The 21987-nt window shown below is 35.8% G+C and overlaps 2 long non-coding RNA genes across 4 annotated transcripts in view; both read left to right on the top strand.

Annotated features, from left to right (window-relative positions):
- The window catches only part of LOC149784145 (uncharacterized), a 135706-nt gene that overhangs the window by 74954 nt on the left and 38765 nt on the right, over positions 1-21987 (top strand). The gene's annotated exons all lie outside the window — the stretch shown is intronic.
- Positions 16993-20291, top strand: LOC149784148 (uncharacterized). The gene is made up of 3 exons (XR_016413759.1): positions 16993-17144; positions 19158-19251; positions 19832-20291. It is a non-coding gene; the product is annotated as an uncharacterized LOC149784148 (long non-coding RNA).

Raw genomic sequence — 21987 nt, 5'->3', positions numbered from 1 at the left:
GTCCACTACTCACTAAGGGCACATACTCCCCTGCCTCTCTATCCAGGTCCATATGATTGAACTGTGATCAATAAAACAAGATGCTGTACTGTATGCAGCAAATTCGTTGCTTATTTTAAGTGTTTCCATTAGTCAAAAAAAAAAAAAATAATACTGAACATGGGATTTACCAAGTCTTTCTAGCAGTACCAAATATTGTAGAATTAACGTTTTATGTAGAAATAGAGGTAAGTTCTAAAGACCGTTGGAACGTTTCTAACAGCGTCACTTTGCCTCCACCTCAGTTAGAGATTTTATATCTACTCTAGAGTTTACACCGAAGTCATGTTCTGTACTTCTGTCCTTCAATGTTGCTGAGAAGTAATGTGCTCGGCAATGGATGCATTATTATTATAATCAAGATAGAATCATCGCAAAAAATAAATACGTTCACGTGCTATTGCTGATTGTCTGTACTCTCCTTGATAAGAAACATTCCTTCCAAATCAATTCGTTTGAAGCTCCTTGATAACTTTAATGTAGCTTGGCTAAAATAGTGTTATCAAGCGCAACTTTACAAGCCAGTGACGTTACAAATAACAGAGAAATTACTTTGAATTCTAATACATTTTTTCCCGAGCACAGATCTCGTCAGCCATGCTTCGGTTCAAGTGTTTTGGGGGATGTCGTTTGATTACAATATCAATAAAATAGTCTCCTATTGGTCCGCCGTGACAACCGATAAATAATACACCTGAGAACACGTATAAATAGTGAAGGTTTGATCCACCCAACATTTCGACTACAAGCTGCGAACTGGTAGAGGGTCATTTTCCGAAAATGAAGGATCTCACTTTGTTGCTGATGCTTCTGGTTCTGTGTGCACTGGCTTTATCTAAAGGTATGTATTTGTTTTATTTTGCCATTCTATTTTCTGTATTCCTGTCTTTCTTTCTATCCGTCGCTCATTCTATCTTTCTTTTCTTTCTTTATCATTTCTTTACAGTTCCAGAATTTTGTGTTTCTACGTATGCAGGAGAGTCAAAAGTTAGCCTGTGTCGATCTTTCTCGCCCGGAGTTATTTTCGTTAAACTTATTTATTGGAAGTATGAAATGCATTCGAATTATTTCGTATTCAAACTCTTTTCAAAGCCGTCTCCCAACTTGCGCCTTCCGGTAAAACTGTGTGGCTCACCGCTTCTTGGATATAATATATCGGTCAAGCTTAGCTATAAATAATCTCAAAAATGTCCAAAAAAATACGATACATTATGTTTTCTTTGACTTACAATGCAATATTTTCTTAAAGCGTACTCAATATCTTTATTTCATATTCGGTCAGTTTTCAATAAGACGTACATCAGTAAAGTCATTGCCAAACAGCGGTGTAAATATTACAGAACGACGCCCTTAAACGGAGAATTCATTCTCGTTGAGATTATACTTGTTTGATCAGATGGAGATGTCCAAAATGGAACATAAAGACCGATATACCAATTCAAAACTCAGTGATTAGTGTGCATTGTTGCGCAAAAGATTGAGAACAGTAAGGTACTTAAAATGTTGCTGACAATGCGCATCATGGTATGTCACATGGCAGTACTAGAGGCACGAATATTTCTTGAAGGATGATGGTCACTAGGTGATAATGAAGGAAACGAAAGGTTAGAGATGCAATATGACTTACTTGAAACCAATATCACGTTATTGAATGCAAATGAAGATGATGGACTAAACGTGTATAATTGTAACAATATGTATCATTGATAATGGTCTCCTAAATTAATTATGGGAGAGCACAATCAACTCAATTATTCATAACGTATATATGCATAATTATGATCAACGTTTGCAGGAACATTTGGATAAACCCTCTTATGTTTGTATGAATGTAAACTCATTGGCAAGCCTCGGTGTAAAAGTTACATAACAATGCGTTTAAATCTATTCCTTTTAAAGAATACAGTTATTTGATAAGATGAGGTATCTTTGAAAAGTCTTTAAGACCAATATTCGAAATCAAAATCCACTAATTATTGCAGATTTTGGCGCGAACCATTGGGGAAACTATTGGGCATTTAAAAAATGAAGATGTGACAACGCGCCATGCTATATATCACGCAGCTGTAGTGGCATGGGTATGTCTTGAAGGATTATAGCCGCTGTCGTACAATTATTGCTTTAACGGAAATCCTAGTGGGCTAAATGTTAAAGGTTGTGTGGAGAGACAAACACACATAAACGTAGAGACGCAATATTTTGCCCAATTGTAAAAATGAAAGAACCTAAGTAAGAGAAAGAGCTGACTCATTATTTTTACACGCGCAATTATGATGACAGAAATAAATTAATTTCTAACCTCATCGATGTTAATTTGTTTCCTCTTTTATGAGTTAAGGAATTGTCAAGTCAGATACAATTTATATAAAAAGGTTCATAGATATTATCATGCACCGAATGCCTCATTTACTTTTCAAACATAATCCTCTCTTCATTCGTTTTTCTGGCACATTGGTACCTGCTATTTATAATCCGTTTATAATGATGCGGTTTTTCAAATTAGTCTATGTAAGCTGATTATGTATAAACTGACACATTTGTAGAATTGAGTAAGACATCCTGCGTGTGACATATGATTACGTTTTAGACAAAATAATCAAACCATATTGAAGTTTAGAAGAAATCGAACATTATATCAATACAATATTACTTTTATCTTGGAAATCGAATGTAAACTTTGTAAAGCTGTCATACTCCTATACATAATTAGCTCACTTGCACAAGAAACGGAATTTGGAACTGAAAATTCGAGGCCCATATTTCTTGTTTACATTTTAATCATCCTTTTTTAAAATCAATCTCTATATTAATTATCTAATGCGTGTGGGCACCAATAAATTTGCTTTATCCACAGATCATCGAAAACGGAGAAGTTACTCGACCGAGGATGTTGATACGTTGGAAACTCTATTAAGGGACATTGAGAATGGAAATGTTGACCTCAATCAGTAAGTCTGTGCAAATACTGTACTTTTCTGTAAACTCGTCCATGTTATATTTTACGGATCTATGAGAAAAAAAATCCAGAAAATCAATGGTTGAAATAACGCCTGTTTCACGGTCTCTGAACATAAACATTTTGATCTTAAGACGTTCAGTGTTCATCAAGGTCATATTGATTATGCAATACTTCTATACTAGCAATAAATAAAAGAGAGGGAGGAAATTAGCTACAGTATAGGTGATTGACTGGCAAACTAGATAGATGGGCGGTCATGAGCATTGAAGACAGGTTGTAGGTGAGTCAGTTAGTCGGTTAGTAAGAAGGTACCTTCATGTTTTTATAAACTAACTGACTTATAGACAGACATAAAAGTAGGGAGAGAAAAACCAATATAGAAAAAATAAAGCTAGACATGAAGAACAATAACTCCAACGACAGCCATACACACATATATGATATAATAACATACAGGCATACACACCGATAGATAGAAATATAGATAGATAGATAGATAGATAGATAGACAGAGAAAATTATTAGGTTTCAAATTTCACTGAATAAAGTTTTCTTTTTCTTACAGAGTGCTCAAAGATGACGCCAGTGAGCCAGGTCGCAGACTCTTCATCAGATTTAGATGGCCCTGGCGAATCGGCAAAAAATGAGCTATTCACAGCAATAATCACTCAGATCTTCTGGTCTAGACATATTGTAAAATGTATTATACACAATTTAGTGAAGTCACTTTGGACGACGTCTCTTTAATTTTTTTCTAATGTTATTGTTTATCATTTGATCTTGTCTATTATGTTGGGGATGAAAGTCAAATAAATTTGATCTAATGAACGTTTAAGTTTGTAACCTGCATATATATCGCAGCAGCAGAATTAAGATAGCCTGCAAAATCAGCCTTCCCAACCCAATTTACTTTACTCTGGTATTCCTTGCCCAGAACAGAACTTTTAAGGACGATATAGTACTGTCCATTACAAATTGTAGATATATTTTATAACTGTCTATTTAATAAAAATATTCTGAGTGCATACTATGATCATTTGTTTCTCTTCATATTGTATTACATGTAATTAATACGATATCTTACTTATTTGATTATGTTTGTGTATCTATTTCTCAACATACAATCAACAAATAGCCTGGTTGCGCAGATCCATCTGTAAGGTATTTTTTGTTTAGTCAGTTAGCTTTCGGCAATGTGAATATCTTCCTCACACAAACGTTTGAAGTTATTGGTGTATGCACTTCTTAATATACAGTCAATGATTGGTTTCTTTGTGAGATATTTTGGGTTACAGACTTTTTTGAAACAGGAAACAATAAAGTGGACAGCTGCCTGAGAAAACCTATGTTGATGTGGTCATGTATGTTGTCTTCCCTGGAGTTCTAGTCTGCCTTCTAGGTCTCTGATAGAAACAGTAATGCTATATAATATGAAGAAGCAAAACCATCTAGTTTTGTGGAACTGAACAAACAATTTAATTTTCAACCGTATCAATTGGATATTTAGGAGGCCCTTAAAATATTATGATACTAATCCAGTATAATACAAATATACATATTAAGGTCCTAAAGAACACAATGTGTCATATAAACTGTAGGTCATGGAATGTATTGGTCTACCAAAACATTCTAATGTGTAATAATAATTCCATAACTCCTTTTATATTATTCACCAAAGTCGCGGATACAATTTTAGTCCATTGAACACTTGTAGTTCCAACGAACGATTTAAACAAATGCTTATCCTCACAAACACTATCTAAATACAAGCTAAATTGTTTCTTTGTACTTATGATACACGCATAATATCAGAATAAGGAACGAATTCATTGACCAAACCAAGACAATTAGTGTCAAGTGTAAGATATGAGAACGCCTTTAGCTACTATTCCTAGCTACAATATGCAAATATTCCACATCCTCAGAGAACCTACCTGTCCTAAAGTAATTTTATTCAGAGAATCCACCTTATCGAGCTGCCTATCGGGAAACAAACCTGAATCTCTAAAGAAGTTCAGGTTTTACAATTAATATTATTATTAATAATGTATCACGCCTACGTGTGTGTGTGTGTGTGTGTGTGTATAAATTCTTAACGTGATCTATATAAAGACAGTTGCAGAAAAAACTCAATAGAACATAGTTCATCTCTTCTACACTATATTCTGGCTTTAAAGACTGAGTTAATAACTAGACATTGCGAGTAGCAACGATTCGATCGTTATATATATATATATATATATATATATATATATATATATATATACATCAGTTTTCCCTGTTGTCCCTGCAGATCATATTTCAAAATGGATATTAACTCTGACATATAAACATATACGATGAATTTGCAATTTTAGCCTCGATTCGGAAACTATACGGTTGCAAAGTCAACCCCAAACGCAGCAATCTTGCGTTGGCGTTGGCGTCCTTTGCATTTTTCAAGTACAAGAGCTGCTACTGGTCCGTTTGTATGGTAAACTCCATTCCAAAAAGTACGTATGTAATTTTCCTATCCCCCATACTAAGATTAGGCACTCCTTCTCAATCACGGAGTAGTTTTGCTCCATAGAAAGGAATTTGCTACTTGCTTAAGCAATGGGCAATTTCATCCCTTCTCGCTTCTGTAGCAAAACAGACCCAATACCGGTATCAGACGTATAAGTCCACATCACAAACGTTTTATTCAATTCTGGCAACTTTCGGATTGGTGGACTTACCAGTTTCTGTTTTAAAGCGCTACATGCTTTTTTTTTTCTGGCACACCCCTCAGGGAACCTTATTAAGTTGCCTTTTCCTAGTCAAATCTGTTAATGGGCTGGTAATAGCCGCAAAATTGGGAACAAAAACCGAATCAAACCTAGGAAAGATCTTACTAGTCTGTTAGTTGCTGGACAAGGTGCATCTCTGATTTCTCCTATTTTGTATTGGTGAGGTTTTTTAAAACCCCGCTATCTATTGTTTGACTATGTTTTTCTGCGTAGAGTTTCAGCATATTGGCGTGAAATATCTTGGACTTACCTTCCATGACGATGATGTAGTCCATTTCGCCTTTCACATTTTTGACTTTGTATGGCCCTTTCCATTGGAGAAGCAGCTTTCTTTGTTTCCGTAAGGATAAGCACGAACACTTGATCGCCTACATCAAACTTCTTACTCCGCGTTCCTCGGTTGTAGTATTGCGCGTCCATACGACCAGATTATGCGAATTCTTCTTTCGCCATTCGACATGTACTCCATAACCTTTCGCACGAATCTACCACGTATTGGTAAGTGGTCTTAACTTCTTCGTTCGCTACATCGCCTGACCACAGTTCGCCTAGGATACGCATATGACCACGAACTGTCCCACCGTACAATAGTTCAGACTTGGATAAGCTTACGCTTTCGCGAGGAACCTCACGATACGCGAACAGCATTACGTTCAGGTGCCTATCCCAATCCATTGTACTTTCCGCTCACATTCGTCCCAACTTTTGCTTCAACGTTCCGTTGAATTTCTCTACCACCCAATTGCATATAGGGTGGTAGGGTGTTGTGCGCAACTGTTAAAGAAACAACAACCTACTAGTGTATTCCATGAGAATTGCGCTCCACAATCAGTAAGAACCTCTTCGGGCACTCCGACCCTGCTTAACATGTCTACGAGCACTTAGGCTACACGTTCGGTTTCGATTGATGGGAAAGCTGTGGCGTAATCAACCAGCGTTATTATGTATCAGATTTCCGATCTGTATGTGGAAATATATGTCCTACAATGTCAACGGGCCCTCTTTTAAACAGAGTTCATATCAGGGGGATCTGATCTAACGGTACCGTAGTTACCCTGCCCTTAGAGACCATCTTCAGGCAAACATTCCACGACCTACGAAACTTCGCTACATTACTATTGCCACCAGGCCGATAAAATTCTCTTAATACTCTATCTGTTGTTTTCTTCGTATCGAAATATCCCGCCATACTTGATTCGTTCGCCACCTTGAGTACATACGACCTTATACGACCTGCGTATCACATCACTATTTGCACACTCACTTTATGCATATATATAGTTCAAATGTAATGTACTGTATGTACTGTTCATAATTGTGCTATAAGAATTTGTTGTCAAAAGAAATACACGAAATTCAGTCGGAAATATCCGCACAAGATGCAATTCAAACTTCAAAAGATCTTCAATAATCAGTTGTTACGTGTGCGCTTAGTAATCCGTTAAATCTTGAATAATGTCATGGACCTTCCTGCACGGAATTGTGTTTGACACTGGTGATATAAGTGGTGTCAACATCAAATAATGTGTTCGCCGAAGAGTATTGCCATATCCTGTGATAGTTTATTTTTCCAAATATACTACAGCCGTCTTCAAGGCATGATGCCCCAGTGCTAGAAATCACTATAAACTGCCACACTGCAGACATCGCAGCGATATGATTGAAACATTGTTAAAGCTACGTTAAAAATCCAAATCATACACATACACATGTTTGTATATGTATGTCATGATGTTCCAGTGTTCGTGATTGTACATGTCCTATATAAATAATAACGTCATTCCTTACGTAATCTCTTATCGAATTGTATGTGTATTTCTGCATTCATTAATTTCTTCACAGTCGGTATTGAATATAACATGGAACTCAAAGAGAACGTATGAAAAATTTCTAACTAGCGCATAAAACATTAATGAAATGTCATTTATTAAGAATGAAACTGGAATGTAATACTTGATGCAGAATAGTATGCAAATATAACCTGTAACTAGGCATTTTCTTGTGCGTACGTTACATAATGGACAGGGAAGGAAGATATCGATGAAATCTAGATTCTCATTTTTCTAGGTTACTTGGGTTTGCCGTTATGTACTCCTAGCTAGACCACTATGTATAACGAAATGATACCACTCTAGAGTTTGTACAGGTAAAGGTATTAAATTGGAATCAGCCATGGTTTAGGCTCCACTCTCGGGGTGTCTCCCATTGTTTTCATAGTGCGTCAACTCGCAACGAGAATGCAATGTAATCAATGAGGAATACAATAAAAGACACTACAGCTTCAATACAACCCATAATGGACTTCTGCTTGATTGACTGTATTTCTACTAGATTGGGTGAAATGTATACCAGTATGAGTGGCAGTCCACTACTCACTAAGGGCACATACTCCCCTGCCTCTCTATCCAGGTCCATATGATTGAACTGTGATCAATAAAACAAGATGCTGTACTGTATGCAGCAAATTCGTTGCTTATTTTAAGTGTTTCCATTAGTCAAAAAAAAATAAAAAAATAATACTGAACATGGGATTTACCAAGTCTTTCTAGCAGTACCAAATATTGTAGAATTAACGTTTTATGTAGAAATAGAGGTAAGTTCTAAAGACCGTTGGAACGTTTCTAACAGCGTCACTTTGCCTCCACCTCAGTTAGAGATTTTATATCTACTCTAGAGTTTACACCGAAGTCATGTTCTGTACTTCTGTCCTTCAATGTTGCTGAGAAGTAATGTGCTCGGCAATGGATGCATTATTATTATAATCAAGATAGAATCATCGCAAAAAATAAATACGTTCACGTGCTATTGCTGATTGTCTGTACTCTCCTTGATAAGAAACATTCCTTCCAAATCAATTCGTTTGAAGCTCCTTGATAACTTTAATGTAGCTTGGCTAAAATAGTGTTATCAAGCGCAACTTTACAAGCCAGTGACGTTACAAATAACAGAGAAATTACTTTGAATTCTAATACATTTTTTCCCGAGCACAGATCTCGTCAGCCATGCTTCGGTTCAAGTGTTTTGGGGGATGTCGTTTGATTACAATATCAATAAAATAGTCTCCTATTGGTCCGCCGTGACAACCGATAAATAATACACCTGAGAACACGTATAAATAGTGAAGGTTTGATCCACCCAACATTTCGACTACAAGCTGCGAACTGGTAGAGGGTCATTTTCCGAAAATGAAGGATCTCACTTTGTTGCTGCTGCTTCTGGTTCTGTGTGCACTGGCTTTATCTAAAGGTATGTATTTGTTTTATTTTGCCATTCTATTTTCTGTATTCCTGTCTTTCTTTCTATCCGTCGCTCATTCTATCTTTCTTTTCTTTCTTTATCATTTCTTTACAGTTCCAGAATTTTGTGTTTCTACGTATGCAGGAGAGTCAAAAGTTAGCCTGTGTCGATCTTTCTCGCCCGGAGTTATTTTCGTTAAACTTATTTATTGGAAGTATGAAATGCATTCGAATTATTTCGTATTCAAACTCTTTTCAAAGCCGTCTCCCAACTTGCGCCTTCCGGTAAAACTGTGTGGCTCACCGCTTCTTGGATATAATATATCGGTCAAGCTTAGCTATAAATAATCTCAAAAATGTCCAAAAAAATACGATACATTATGTTTTCTTTGACTTACAATACAATATTTTCTTAAAGCGTACTCAATATCTTTATTTCATATTCGGTCAGTTTTCAATAAGACGTACATCAGTAAAGTCATTGCCAAACAGCGGTGTAAATATTACAGAACGACGCCCTTAAACGGAGAATTCATTCTCGTTGAGATTATACTTGTTTGATCAGATGGAGATGTCCAAAATGGAACATAAAGACCGATATACCAATTCAAAACTCAGTGATTAGTGTGCATTGTTGCGCAAAAGATTGAGAACAGTAAGGTACTTAAAATGTTGCTGACAATGCGCATCATGGTATGTCACATGGCAGTACTAGAGGCACGAATATTTCTTGAAGGATGATGGTCACTAGGTGATAATGAAGGAAACGAAAGGTTAGAGATGCAATATGACTTACTTGAAACCAATATCACGTTATTGAATGCAAATGAAGATGATGGACTAAACGTGTATAATTGTAACAATATGTATCATTGATAATGGTCTCCTAAATTAATTATGGGAGAGCACAATCAACTCAATTATTCATAACGTATATATGCATAATTATGATCAACGTTTGCAGGAACATTTGGATAAACTCTCTTATGTTTGTATGAATGTAAACTCATTGGCAAGCCTCGGTGTAAAAGTTACATAACAATGCGTTTAAATCTATTCCTTTTAAAGAATACAGTTATTTGATAAGATGAGGTATCTTTGAAAAGTCTTTAAGACCAATATTCGAAATCAAAATCCACTAATTATTGCAGATTTTGGCGCGAACCATTGGGGAAACTATTGGGCATTTAAAAAATGAAGATGTGACAACGCGCCATGCTATATATCACGCAGCTGTAGTGGCATGGGTATGTCTTGAAGGATTATAGCCGCTGTCGTACAATTATTGCTTTAACGGAAATCCTAGTGGGCTAAATGTTAAAGGTTGTGTGGAGAGACAAACACACATAAACGTAGAGACGCAATATTTTGCCCAATTGTAAAAATGAAAGAACCTAAGTAAGAGAAAGAGCTGACTCATTATTTTTACACGCGCAATTATGATGACAGAAATAAATTAATTTCTAACCTCATCGATGTTAATTTGTTTCCTCTTTTATGAGTTAAGGAATTGTCAAGTCAGATACAATTTATATAAAAAGGTTCATAGATATTATCATGCACCGAATGCCTCATTTACTTTTCAAACATAATCCTCTCTTCATTCGTTTTTCTGGCACATTGGTACCTGCTATTTATAATCCGTTTATAATGATGCGGTTTTTCAAATTAGTCTATGTAAGCTGATTATGTATAAACTGACACATTTGTAGAATTGAGTAAGACATCCTGCGTGTGACGTATGATTACGTTTTAGACAAAATAATCAAACCATATTGAAGTTTAGAAGAAATCGAACATTATATCAATACAATATTACTTTTATCTTGGAAATCGAATGTAAACTTTGTAAAGCTGTCATACTCCTATACATAATTAGCTCACTTGCACAAGAAACGGAATTTGGAACTGAAAATTCGAGGCCCATATTTCTTGTTTACATTTTAATCATCCTTTTTTAAAATCAATCTCTATATTAATTATCTAATGCGTGTGGGCACCAATAAATTTGCTTTATCCACAGATCATCGAAAACGGAGAAGTTACTCGACCGAGGATGTTGATACGTTGGAAACTCTATTAAGGGACATTGAGAATGGAAATGTTGACCTCAATCAGTAAGTCTGTGCAAATACTGTACTTTTCTGTAAACTCGTCCATGTTATATTTTACGGATCTATGAGAAAAAAAATCCAGAAAATCAATGGTTGAAATAACGCCTGTTTCACGGTCTCTGAACATAAACATTTTGATCTTAAGACGTTCAGTGTTCATCAAGGTCATATTGATTATGCAATACTTCTATACTAGCAATAAATAAAAGAGAGGGAGGAAATTAGCTACAGTATAGGTGATTGACTGGCAAACTAGATAGATGGGCGGTCATGAGCATTGAAGACAGGTTGTAGGTGAGTCAGTTAGTCGGTTAGTAAGAAGGTACCTTCATGTTTTTATAAACTAACTGACTTATAGACAGACATAAAAGTAGGGAGAGAAAAACCAATATAGAAAAAATAAAGCTAGACATGAAGAACAATAACTCCAACGACAGCCATACACACATATATGATATAATAACATACAGGCATACACACCGATAGATAGAAATATAGATAGATAGATAGATAGATAGATAGATAGACAGAGAAAATTATTAGGTTTCAAATTTCACTGAATAAAGTTTTCTTTTTCTTACAGAGTGCTCAAAGATGACGCCAGTGAGCCAGGTCGCAGACTCTTCATCAGATTTAGATGGCCCTGGCGAATCGGCAAAAAATGAGCTATTCACAGCAATAATCACTCAGATCTTCTGGTCTAGACATATTGTAAAATGTATTATACACAATTTAGTGAAGTCACTTTGGACGACGTCTCTTTAATTTTTTTCTAATGTTATTGTTTATCATTTGATCTTGTCTATTATGTTGGGGATGAAAGTCAAATAAATTTGATCTAATGAACGTTTAAGTTTGTAACCTGCATATATATCGCAGCAGCAGAATTAAGATAGCCTGCAAAATCAGCCTTCCCAACCCAATTTACTTTACTCTGGTATTCCTTGCCCAGAACAGAACTTTTAAGGACGATATAGTACTGTCCATTACAAATTGTAGATATATTTTATAACTGTCTATTTAATAAAAATATTCTGAGTGCATACTATGATCATTTGTTTCTCTTCATATTGTATTACATGTAATTAATACGATATCTTACTTATTTGATTATGTTTGTGTATCTATTTCTCAACATACAATCAACAAATAGCCTGGTTGCGCAGATCCATCTGTAAGGTATTTTTTGTTTAGTCAGTTAGCTTTCGGCAATGTGAATATCTTCCTCACACAAACGTTTGAAGTTATTGGTGTATGCACTTCTTAATATACAGTCAATGATTGGTTTCTTTGTGAGATATTTTGGGTTACAGACTTTTTTGAAACAGGAAACAATAAAGTGGACAGCTGCCTGAGAAAACCTATGTTGATGTGGTCATGTATGTTGTCTTCCCTGGAGTTCTAGTCTGCCTTCTAGGTCTCTGATAGAAACAGTAATGCTATATAATATGAAGAAGCAAAACCATCTAGTTTTGTGGAACTGAACAAACAATTTAATTTTCAACCGTATCAATTGGATATTTAGGAGGCCCTTAAAATATTATGATACTAATCCAGTATAATACAAATAGACATATTAAGGTCCTAAAGAACACAATGTGTCATATAAACTGTAGGTCATGGAATGTATTGGTCTACCAAAACATTCTAATGTGTAATAATAATTCCATAACTCCTTTTATATTATTCACCAAAGTCGCGGATACAATTTTAGTCCATTGAACACTTGTAGTTCCAACGAACGATTTAAACAAATGCTTATCCTCACAAACACTATCTAAATACAAGCTAAATTGTTTCTTTGTACTTATGATACACGCATAATATCAGAATAAGGAACGAATTCATTGACCAAACCAAGACAATTAGTGTCAAGTGTAAGATATGAGAACGCCTTTAGCTACTATTCCTAGCTACAATATGCAAATATTCCACATCCTCAGAGAACCTACCTGTCCTAAAGTAATTTTATTCAGAGAATCCACCTTATCGAGCTGCCTATCGGGAAACAAACCTGAATCTCTAAAGAAGTTCAGGTTTTACAATTAATATTATTATTAATAATGTATCACGCCTACGTGTGTGTGTGTGTGTGTGTGTGTATAAATTCTTAACGTGATCTATATAAAGACAGTTGCAGAAAAAACTCAATAGAACATAGTTCATCTCTTCTACACTATATTCTGGCTTTAAAGACTGAGTTAATAACTAGACATTGCGAGTAGCAACGATTCGATCGTTATATATATATATATATATATATATATATATATATATATACATCAGTTTTCCCTGTTGTCCCTGCAGATCATATTTCAAAATGGATATTAACTCTGGCATATAAACATATACGATGAATTTGCAATTTTAGCCTCGATTCGGAAACTATACGGTTGCAAAGTCAACCCCAAACGCAGCAATCTTGCGTTGGCGTTGGCGTCCTTTGCATTTTTCAAGTACAAGAGCTGCTACTGGTCCGTTTGTATGGTAAACTCCATTCCAAAAAGTACGTATGTAATTTTCCTATCCCCCATACTAAGATTAGGCACTCCTTCTCAATCACGGAGTAGTTTTGCTCCATAGAAAGGAATTTGCTACTTGCTTAAGCAATGGGCAATTTCATCCCTTCTCGCTTCTGTAGCAAAACAGACCCAATACCGGTATCAGACGTATAAGTCCACATCACAAACGTTTTATTCAATTCTGGCAACTTTCGGATTGGTGGACTTACCAGTTTCTGTTTTAAAGCGCTACATGCTTTTTTTTTTCTGGCACACCCCTCAGGGAACCTTATTAAGTTGCCTTTTCCTAGTCAAATCTGTTAATGGGCTGGTAATAGCCGCAAAATTGGGAACAAAAACCGAATCAAACCTAGGAAAGATCTTACTAGTCTGTTAGTTGCTGGACAAGGTGCATCTCTGATTTCTCCTATTTTGTATTGGTGAGGTTTTTTAAAACCCCGCTATCTATTGTTTGACTATGTTTTTCTGCGTAGAGTTTCAGCATATTGGCGTGAAATATCTTGGACTTACCTTCCATGACGATGATGTAGTCCATTTCGCCTTTCACATTTTTGACTTTGTATGGCCCTTTCCATTGGAGAAGCAGCTTTCTTTGTTTCCGTAAGGATAAGCACGAACACTTGATCGCCTACATCAAACTTCTTACTCCGCGTTCCTCGGTTGTAGTATTGCGCGTCCATACGACCAGATTATGCGAATTCTTCTTTCGCCATTCGACATGTACTCCATAACCTTTCGCACGAATCTACCACGTATTGGTAAGTGGTCTTAACTTCTTCGTTCGCTACATCGCCTGACCACAGTTCGCCTAGGATACGCATATGACCACGAACTGTCCCACCGTACAATAGTTCAGACTTGGATAAGCTTACGCTTTCGCGAGGAACCTCACGATACGCGAACAGCATTACGTTCAGGTGCCTATCCCAATCCATTGTACTTTCCGCTCACATTCGTCCCAACTTTTGCTTCAACGTTCCGTTGAATTTCTCTACCACCCAATTGCATATAGGGTGGTAGGGTGTTGTGCGCAACTGTTAAAGAAACAACAACCTACTAGTGTATTCCATGAGAATTGCGCTCCACAATCAGTAAGAACCTCTTCGGGCACTCCGACCCTGCTTAACATGTCTACGAGCACTTAGGCTACACGTTCGGTTTCGATTGATGGGAAAGCTGTGGCGTAATCAACCAGCGTTATTATGTATCAGATTTCCGATCTGTATGTGGAAATATATGTCCTACAATGTCAACGGGCCCTCTTTTAAACAGAGTTCATATCAGGGGGATCTGATCTAACGGTACCGTAGTTACCCTGCCCTTAGAGACCATCTTCAGGCAAACATTCCACGACCTACGAAACTTCGCTACATTACTATTGCCACCAGGCCGATAAAATTCTCTTAATACTCTATCTGTTGTTTTCTTCGTATCGAAATATCCCGCCATACTTGATTCGTTCGCCACCTTGAGTACATACGACCTTATACGACCTGCGTATCACATCACTATTTGCACACTCACTTTATGCATATATATAGTTCAAATGTAATGTACTGTATGTACTGTTCATAATTGTGCTATAAGAATTTGTTGTCAAAAGAAATACACGAAATTCAGTCGGAAATATCCGCACAAGATGCAATTCAAACTTCAAAAGATCTTCAATAATCAGTTGTTACGTGTGCGCTTAGTAATCCGTTAAATCTTGAATAATGTCATGGACCTTCCTGCACGGAATTGTGTTTGACACTGGTGATATAAGTGGTGTCAACATCAAATAATGTGTTCGCCGAAGAGTATTGCCATATCCTGTGATAGTTTATTTTTCCAAATATACTACAGCCGTCTTCAAGGCATGATGCCCCAGTGCTAGAAATCACTATAAACTGCCACACTGCAGACATCGCAGCGATATGATTGAAACATTGTTAAAGCTACGTTAAAAATCCAAATCATACACATACACATGTTTGTATATGTATGTCATGATGTTCCAGTGTTCGTGATTGTACATGTCCTATATAAATAATAACGTCATTCCTTACGTAATCTCTTATCGAATTGTATGTGTATTTCTGCATTCATTAATTTCTTCACAGTCGGTATTGAATATAACATGGAACTCAAAGAGAACGTATGAAAAATTTCTAACTAGCGCATAAAACATTAATGAAATGTCATTTATTAAGAATGAAACTGGAATGTAATACTTGATGCAGAATAGTATGCAAATATAACCTGTAACTAGGCATTTTCTTGTGCGTACGTTACATAATGGACAGGGAAGGAAGATATCGATGAAATCTAGATTCTCATTTTTCTAGGTTACTTGGGTTTGCCGTTATGTACTCCTAGCTAGACCACTATGTATAACGAAATGATACCACTCTAGAGTTTGTACAGGTAAAGGTATTAAATTGGAATCAGCCATGGTTTAGGCTCCACTCTCGGGGTGTCTCCCATTGTTTTCATAGTGCGTCAACTCGCAACGAGAATGCAATGTAATCAATGAGGAATACAATAAAAGACACTACAGCTTCAATACAACCCATAATGGACTTCTGCTTGATTGACTGTATTTCTACTAGATTGGGTGAAATGTATACCAGTATGAGTGGCAGTCCACTACTCACTAAGGGCACATACTCCCCTGCCTCTCTATCCAGGTCCATATGATTGAACTGTGATCAATAAAACAAGATGCTGTACTGTATGCAGCAAATTCGTTGCTTATTTTAAGTGTTTCCATTAGTCAAAAAAAAATAAAAAAATAATACTGAACATGGGATTTACCAAGTCTTTCTAGCAGTACCAAATATTGTAGAATTAACGTTTTATGTAGAAATAGAGGTAAGTTCTAAAGACCGTTGGAACGTTTCTAACAGCGTCACTTTGCCTCCACCTCAGTTAGAGATTTTATATCTACTCTAGAGTTTACACCGAAGTCATGTTCTGTACTTCTGTCCTTCAATGTTGCTGAGAAGTAATGTGCTCGGCAATGGATGCATTATTATTATAATCAAGATAGAATCATCGCAAAAAATAAATACGTTCACGTGCTATTGCTGATTGTCTGTACTCTCCTTGATAAGAAACATTCCTTCCAAATCAATTCGTTTGAAGCTCCTTGATAACTTTAATGTAGCTTGGCTAAAATAGTGTTATCAAGCGCAACTTTACAAGCCAGTGACGTTACAAATAACAGAGAAATTACTTTGAATTCTAATACATTTTTTCCCGAGCACAGATCTCGTCAGCCATGCTTCGGTTCAAGTGTTTTGGGGGATGTCGTTTGATTACAATATCAATAAAATAGTCTCCTATTGGTCCGCCGTGACAACCGATAAATAATACACCTGAGAACACGTATAAATAGTGAAGGTTTGATCCACCCAACATTTCGACTACAAGCTGCGAACTGGTAGAGGGTCATTTTCCGAAAATGAAGGATCTCACTTTGTTGCTGCTGCTTCTGGTTCTGTGTGCACTGGCTTTATCTAAAGGTATGTATTTGTTTTATTTTGCCATTCTATTTTCTGTATTCCTGTCTTTCTTTCTATCCGTCGCTCATTCTATCTTTCTTTTCTTTCTTTATCATTTCTTTACAGTTCCAGAATTTTGTGTTTCTACGTATGCAGGAGAGTCAAAAGTTAGCCTGTGTCGATCTTTCTCGCCCGGAGTTATTTTCGTTAAACTTATTTATTGGAAGTATGAAATGCATTCGAATTATTTCGTATTCAAACTCTTTTCAAAGCCGTCTCCCAACTTGCGCCTTCCGGTAAAACTGTGTGGCTCACCGCTTCTTGGATATAATATATCGGTCAAGCTTAGCTATAAATAATCTCAAAAATGTCCAAAAAAATACGATACATTATGTTTTCTTTGACTTACAATACAATATTTTCTTAAAGCGTACTCAATATCTTTATTTCATATTCGGTCAGTTTTCAATAAGACGTACATCAGTAAAGTCATTGCCAAACAGCGGTGTAAATATTACAGAACGACGCCCTTAAACGGAGAATTCATTCTCGTTGAGATTATACTTGTTTGATCAGATGGAGATGTCCAAAATGGAACATAAAGACCGATATACCAATTCAAAACTCAGTGATTAGTGTGCATTGTTGCGCAAAAGATTGAGAACAGTAAGGTACTTAAAATGTTGCTGACAATGCGCATCATGGTATGTCACATGGCAGTACTAGAGGCACGAATATTTCTTGAAGGATGATGGTCACTAGGTGATAATGAAGGAAACGAAAGGTTAGAGATGCAATATGACTTACTTGAAACCAATATCACGTTATTGAATGCAAATGAAGATGATGGACTAAACGTGTATAATTGTAACAATATGTATCATTGATAATGGTCTCCTAAATTAATTATGGGAGAGCACAATCAACTCAATTATTCATAACGTATATATGCATAATTATGATCAACGTTTGCAGGAACATTTGGATAAACTCTCTTATGTTTGTATGAATGTAAACTCATTGGCAAGCCTCGGTGTAAAAGTTACATAACAATGCGTTTAAATCTATTCCTTTTAAAGAATACAGTTATTTGATAAGATGAGGTATCTTTGAAAAGTCTTTAAGACCAATATTCGAAATCAAAATCCACTAATTATTGCAGATTTTGGCGCGAACCATTGGGGAAACTATTGGGCATTTAAAAAATGAAGATGTGACAACGCGCCATGCTATATATCACGCAGCTGTAGTGGCATGGGTATGTCTTGAAGGATTATAGCCGCTGTCGTACAATTATTGCTTTAACGGAAATCCTAGTGGGCTAAATGTTAAAGGTTGTGTGGAGAGACAAACACACATAAACGTAGAGACGCAATATTTTGCCCAATTGTAAAAATGAAAGAACCTAAGTAAGAGAAAGAGCTGACTCATTATTTTTACACGCGCAATTATGATGACAGAAATAAATTAATTTCTAACCTCATCGATGTTAATTTGTTTCCTCTTTTATGAGTTAAGGAATTGTCAAGTCAGATACAATTTATATAAAAAGGTTCATAGATATTATCATGCACCGAATGCCTCATTTACTTTTCAAACATAATCCTCTCTTCATTCGTTTTTCTGGCACATTGGTACCTGCTATTTATAATCCGTTTATAATGATGCGGTTTTTCAAATTAGTCTATGTAAGCTGATTATGTATAAACTGACACATTTGTAGAATTGAGTAAGACATCCTGCGTGTGACGTATGATTACGTTTTAGACAAAATAATCAAACCATATTGAAGTTTAGAAGAAATCGAACATTATATCAATACAATATTACTTTTATCTTGGAAATCGAATGTAAACTTTGTAAAGCTGTCATACTCCTATACATAATTAGCTCACTTGCACAAGAAACGGAATTTGGAACTGAAAATTCGAGGCCCATATTTCTTGTTTACATTTTAATCATCCTTTTTTAAAATCAATCTCTATATTAATTATCTAATGCGTGTGGGCACCAATAAATTTGCTTTATCCACAGATCATCGAAAACGGAGAAGTTACTCGACCGAGGATGTTGATACGTTGGAAACTCTATTAAGGGACATTGAGAATGGAAATGTTGACCTCAATCAGTAAGTCTGTGCAAATACTGTACTTTTCTGTAAACTCGTCCATGTTATATTTTACGGATCTATGAGAAAAAAAATCCAGAAAATCAATGGTTGAAATAACGCCTGTTTCACGGTCTCTGAACATAAACATTTTGATCTTAAGACGTTCAGTGTTCATCAAGGTCATATTGATTATGCAATACTTCTATACTAGCAATAAATAAAAGAGAGGGAGGAAATTAGCTACAGTATAGGTGATTGACTGGCAAACTAGATAGATGGGCGGTCATGAGCATTGAAGACAGGTTGTAGGTGAGTCAGTTAGTCGGTTAGTAAGAAGGTACCTTCATGTTTTTATAAACTAACTGACTTATAGACAGACATAAAAGTAGGGAGAGAAAAACCAATAAAGAAAAAATAAAGCTAGACATGAAGAACAATAACTCCAACGACAGCCATACACACATATATGATATAATAACATACAGGCATACACACCGATAGATAGAAATATAGATAGATAGATAGATAGATAGATAGATAGACAGAGAAAATTATTAGGTTTCAAATTTCACTGAATAAAGTTTTCTTTTTCTTACAGAGTGCTCAAAGATGACGCCAGTGAGCCAGGTCGCAGACTCTTCATCAGATTTAGATGGCCCTGGCGAATCGGCAAAAAATGAGCTATTCACAGCAATAATCACTCAGATCTTCTGGTCTAGACATATTGTAAAATGTATTATACACAATTTAGTGAAGTCACTTTGGACGACGTCTCTTTAATTTTTTTCTAATGTTATTGTTTATCATTTGATCTTGTCTATTATGTTGGGGATGAAAGTCAAATAAATTTGATCTAATGAACGTTTAAGTTTGTAACCTGCATATATATCGCAGCAGCAGAATTAAGATAGCCTGCAAAATCAGCCTTCCCAACCCAATTTACTTTACTCTGGTATTCCTTGCCCAGAACAGAACTTTTAAGGACGATATAGTACTGTCCATTACAAATTGTAGATATATTTTATAACTGTCTATTTAATAAAAATATTCTGAGTGCATACTATGATCATTTGTTTCTCTTCATATTGTATTACATGTAATTAATACGATATCTTACTTATTTGATTATGTTTGTGTATCTATTTCTCAACATACAATCAACAAATAGCCTGGTTGCGCAGATCCATCTGTAAGGTATTTTTTGTTTAGTCAGTTAGCTTTCGGCAATGTGAATATCTTCCTCACACAAACGTTTGAAGTTATTGGTGTATGCACTTCTTAATATACAGTCAATGATTGGTTTCTTTGTGAGATATTTTGGGTTACAGACTTTTTTGAAACAGGAAACAATAAAGTGGACAGCTGCCTGAGAAAACCTATGTTGATGTGGTCATGTATGTTGTCTTCCCTGGAGTTCTAGTCTGCCTTCTAGGTCTCTGATAGAAACAGTAATGCTATATAATATGAAGAAGCAAAACCATCTAGTTTTGTGGAACTGAACAAACAATTTAATTTTCAACCGTATCAATTGGATATTTAGGAGGCCCTTAAAATATTATGATACTAATCCAGTATAATACAAATAGACATATTAAGGTCCTAAAGAACACAATGTGTCATATAAACTGTAGGTCATGGAATGTATTGGTCTACCAAAACATTCTAATGTGTAATAATAATTCCATAACTCCTTTTATATTATTCACCAAAGTCGCGGATACAATTTTAGTCCATTGAACACTTGTAGTTCCAACGAACGATTTAAACAAATGCTTATCCTCACAAACACTATCTAAATACAAGCTAAATTGTTTCTTTGTACTTATGATACACGCATAATATCAGAATAAGGAACGAATTCATTGACCAAACCAAGACAATTAGTGTCAAGTGTAAGATATGAGAACGCCTTTAGCTACTAGTCCTAGCTACAATATGCAAATATTCCACATCCTCAGAGAACCTACCTGTCCTAAAGTAATTTTATTCAGAGAATCCACCTTATCGAGCTGCCTATCGGGAAACAAACCTGAATCTCTAAAGAAGTTCAGGTTTTACAATTAATATTATTATTAATAATGTATCACGCCTACGTGTGTGTGTGTGTGTGTGTGTGTATAAATTCTTAACGTGATCTATATAAAGACAGTTGCAGAAAAAACTCAATAGAACATAGTTCATCTCTTCTACACTATATTCTGGCTTTAAAGACTGAGTTAATAACTAGACATTGCGAGTAGCAACGATTCGATCGTTATATATATATATATATATATATATATATATATATATATATATATATATATACATCAGTTTTCCCTGTTGTCCCTGCAGATCATATTTCAAAATGGATATTAACTCTGACATATAAACATATACGATGAATTTGCAATTTTAGCCTCGATTCGGAAACTATACGGTTGCAAAGTCAACCCCAAACGCAGCAATCTTGCGTTGGCGTTGGCGTCCTTTGCATTTTTCAAGTACAAGAGCTGCTACTGGTCCGTTTGTATGGTAAACTCCATTCCAAAAAGTACGTATGTAATTTTCCTATCCCCCATACTAAGATTAGGCACTCCTTCTCAATCACGGAGTAGTTTTGCTCCATAGAAAGGAATTTGCTACTTGCTTAAGCAATGGGCAATTTCATCCCTTCTCGCTTCTGTAGCAAAACAGACCCAATACCGGTATCAGACGTATAAGTCCACATCACAAACGTTTTATTCAATTCTGGCAACTTTCGGATTGGTGGAC

The sequence above is a fragment of the Sinohyriopsis cumingii genome, chromosome 14 (genome assembly GCF_028554795.1).
Source record: "Sinohyriopsis cumingii isolate HCF-2022 chromosome 14, ASM2855479v2, whole genome shotgun sequence".
Classification (NCBI taxonomy): domain Eukaryota; kingdom Metazoa; phylum Mollusca; class Bivalvia; order Unionida; family Unionidae; genus Sinohyriopsis; species Sinohyriopsis cumingii.
This window is presented reverse-complemented; position numbering and strand designations above follow the sequence as displayed.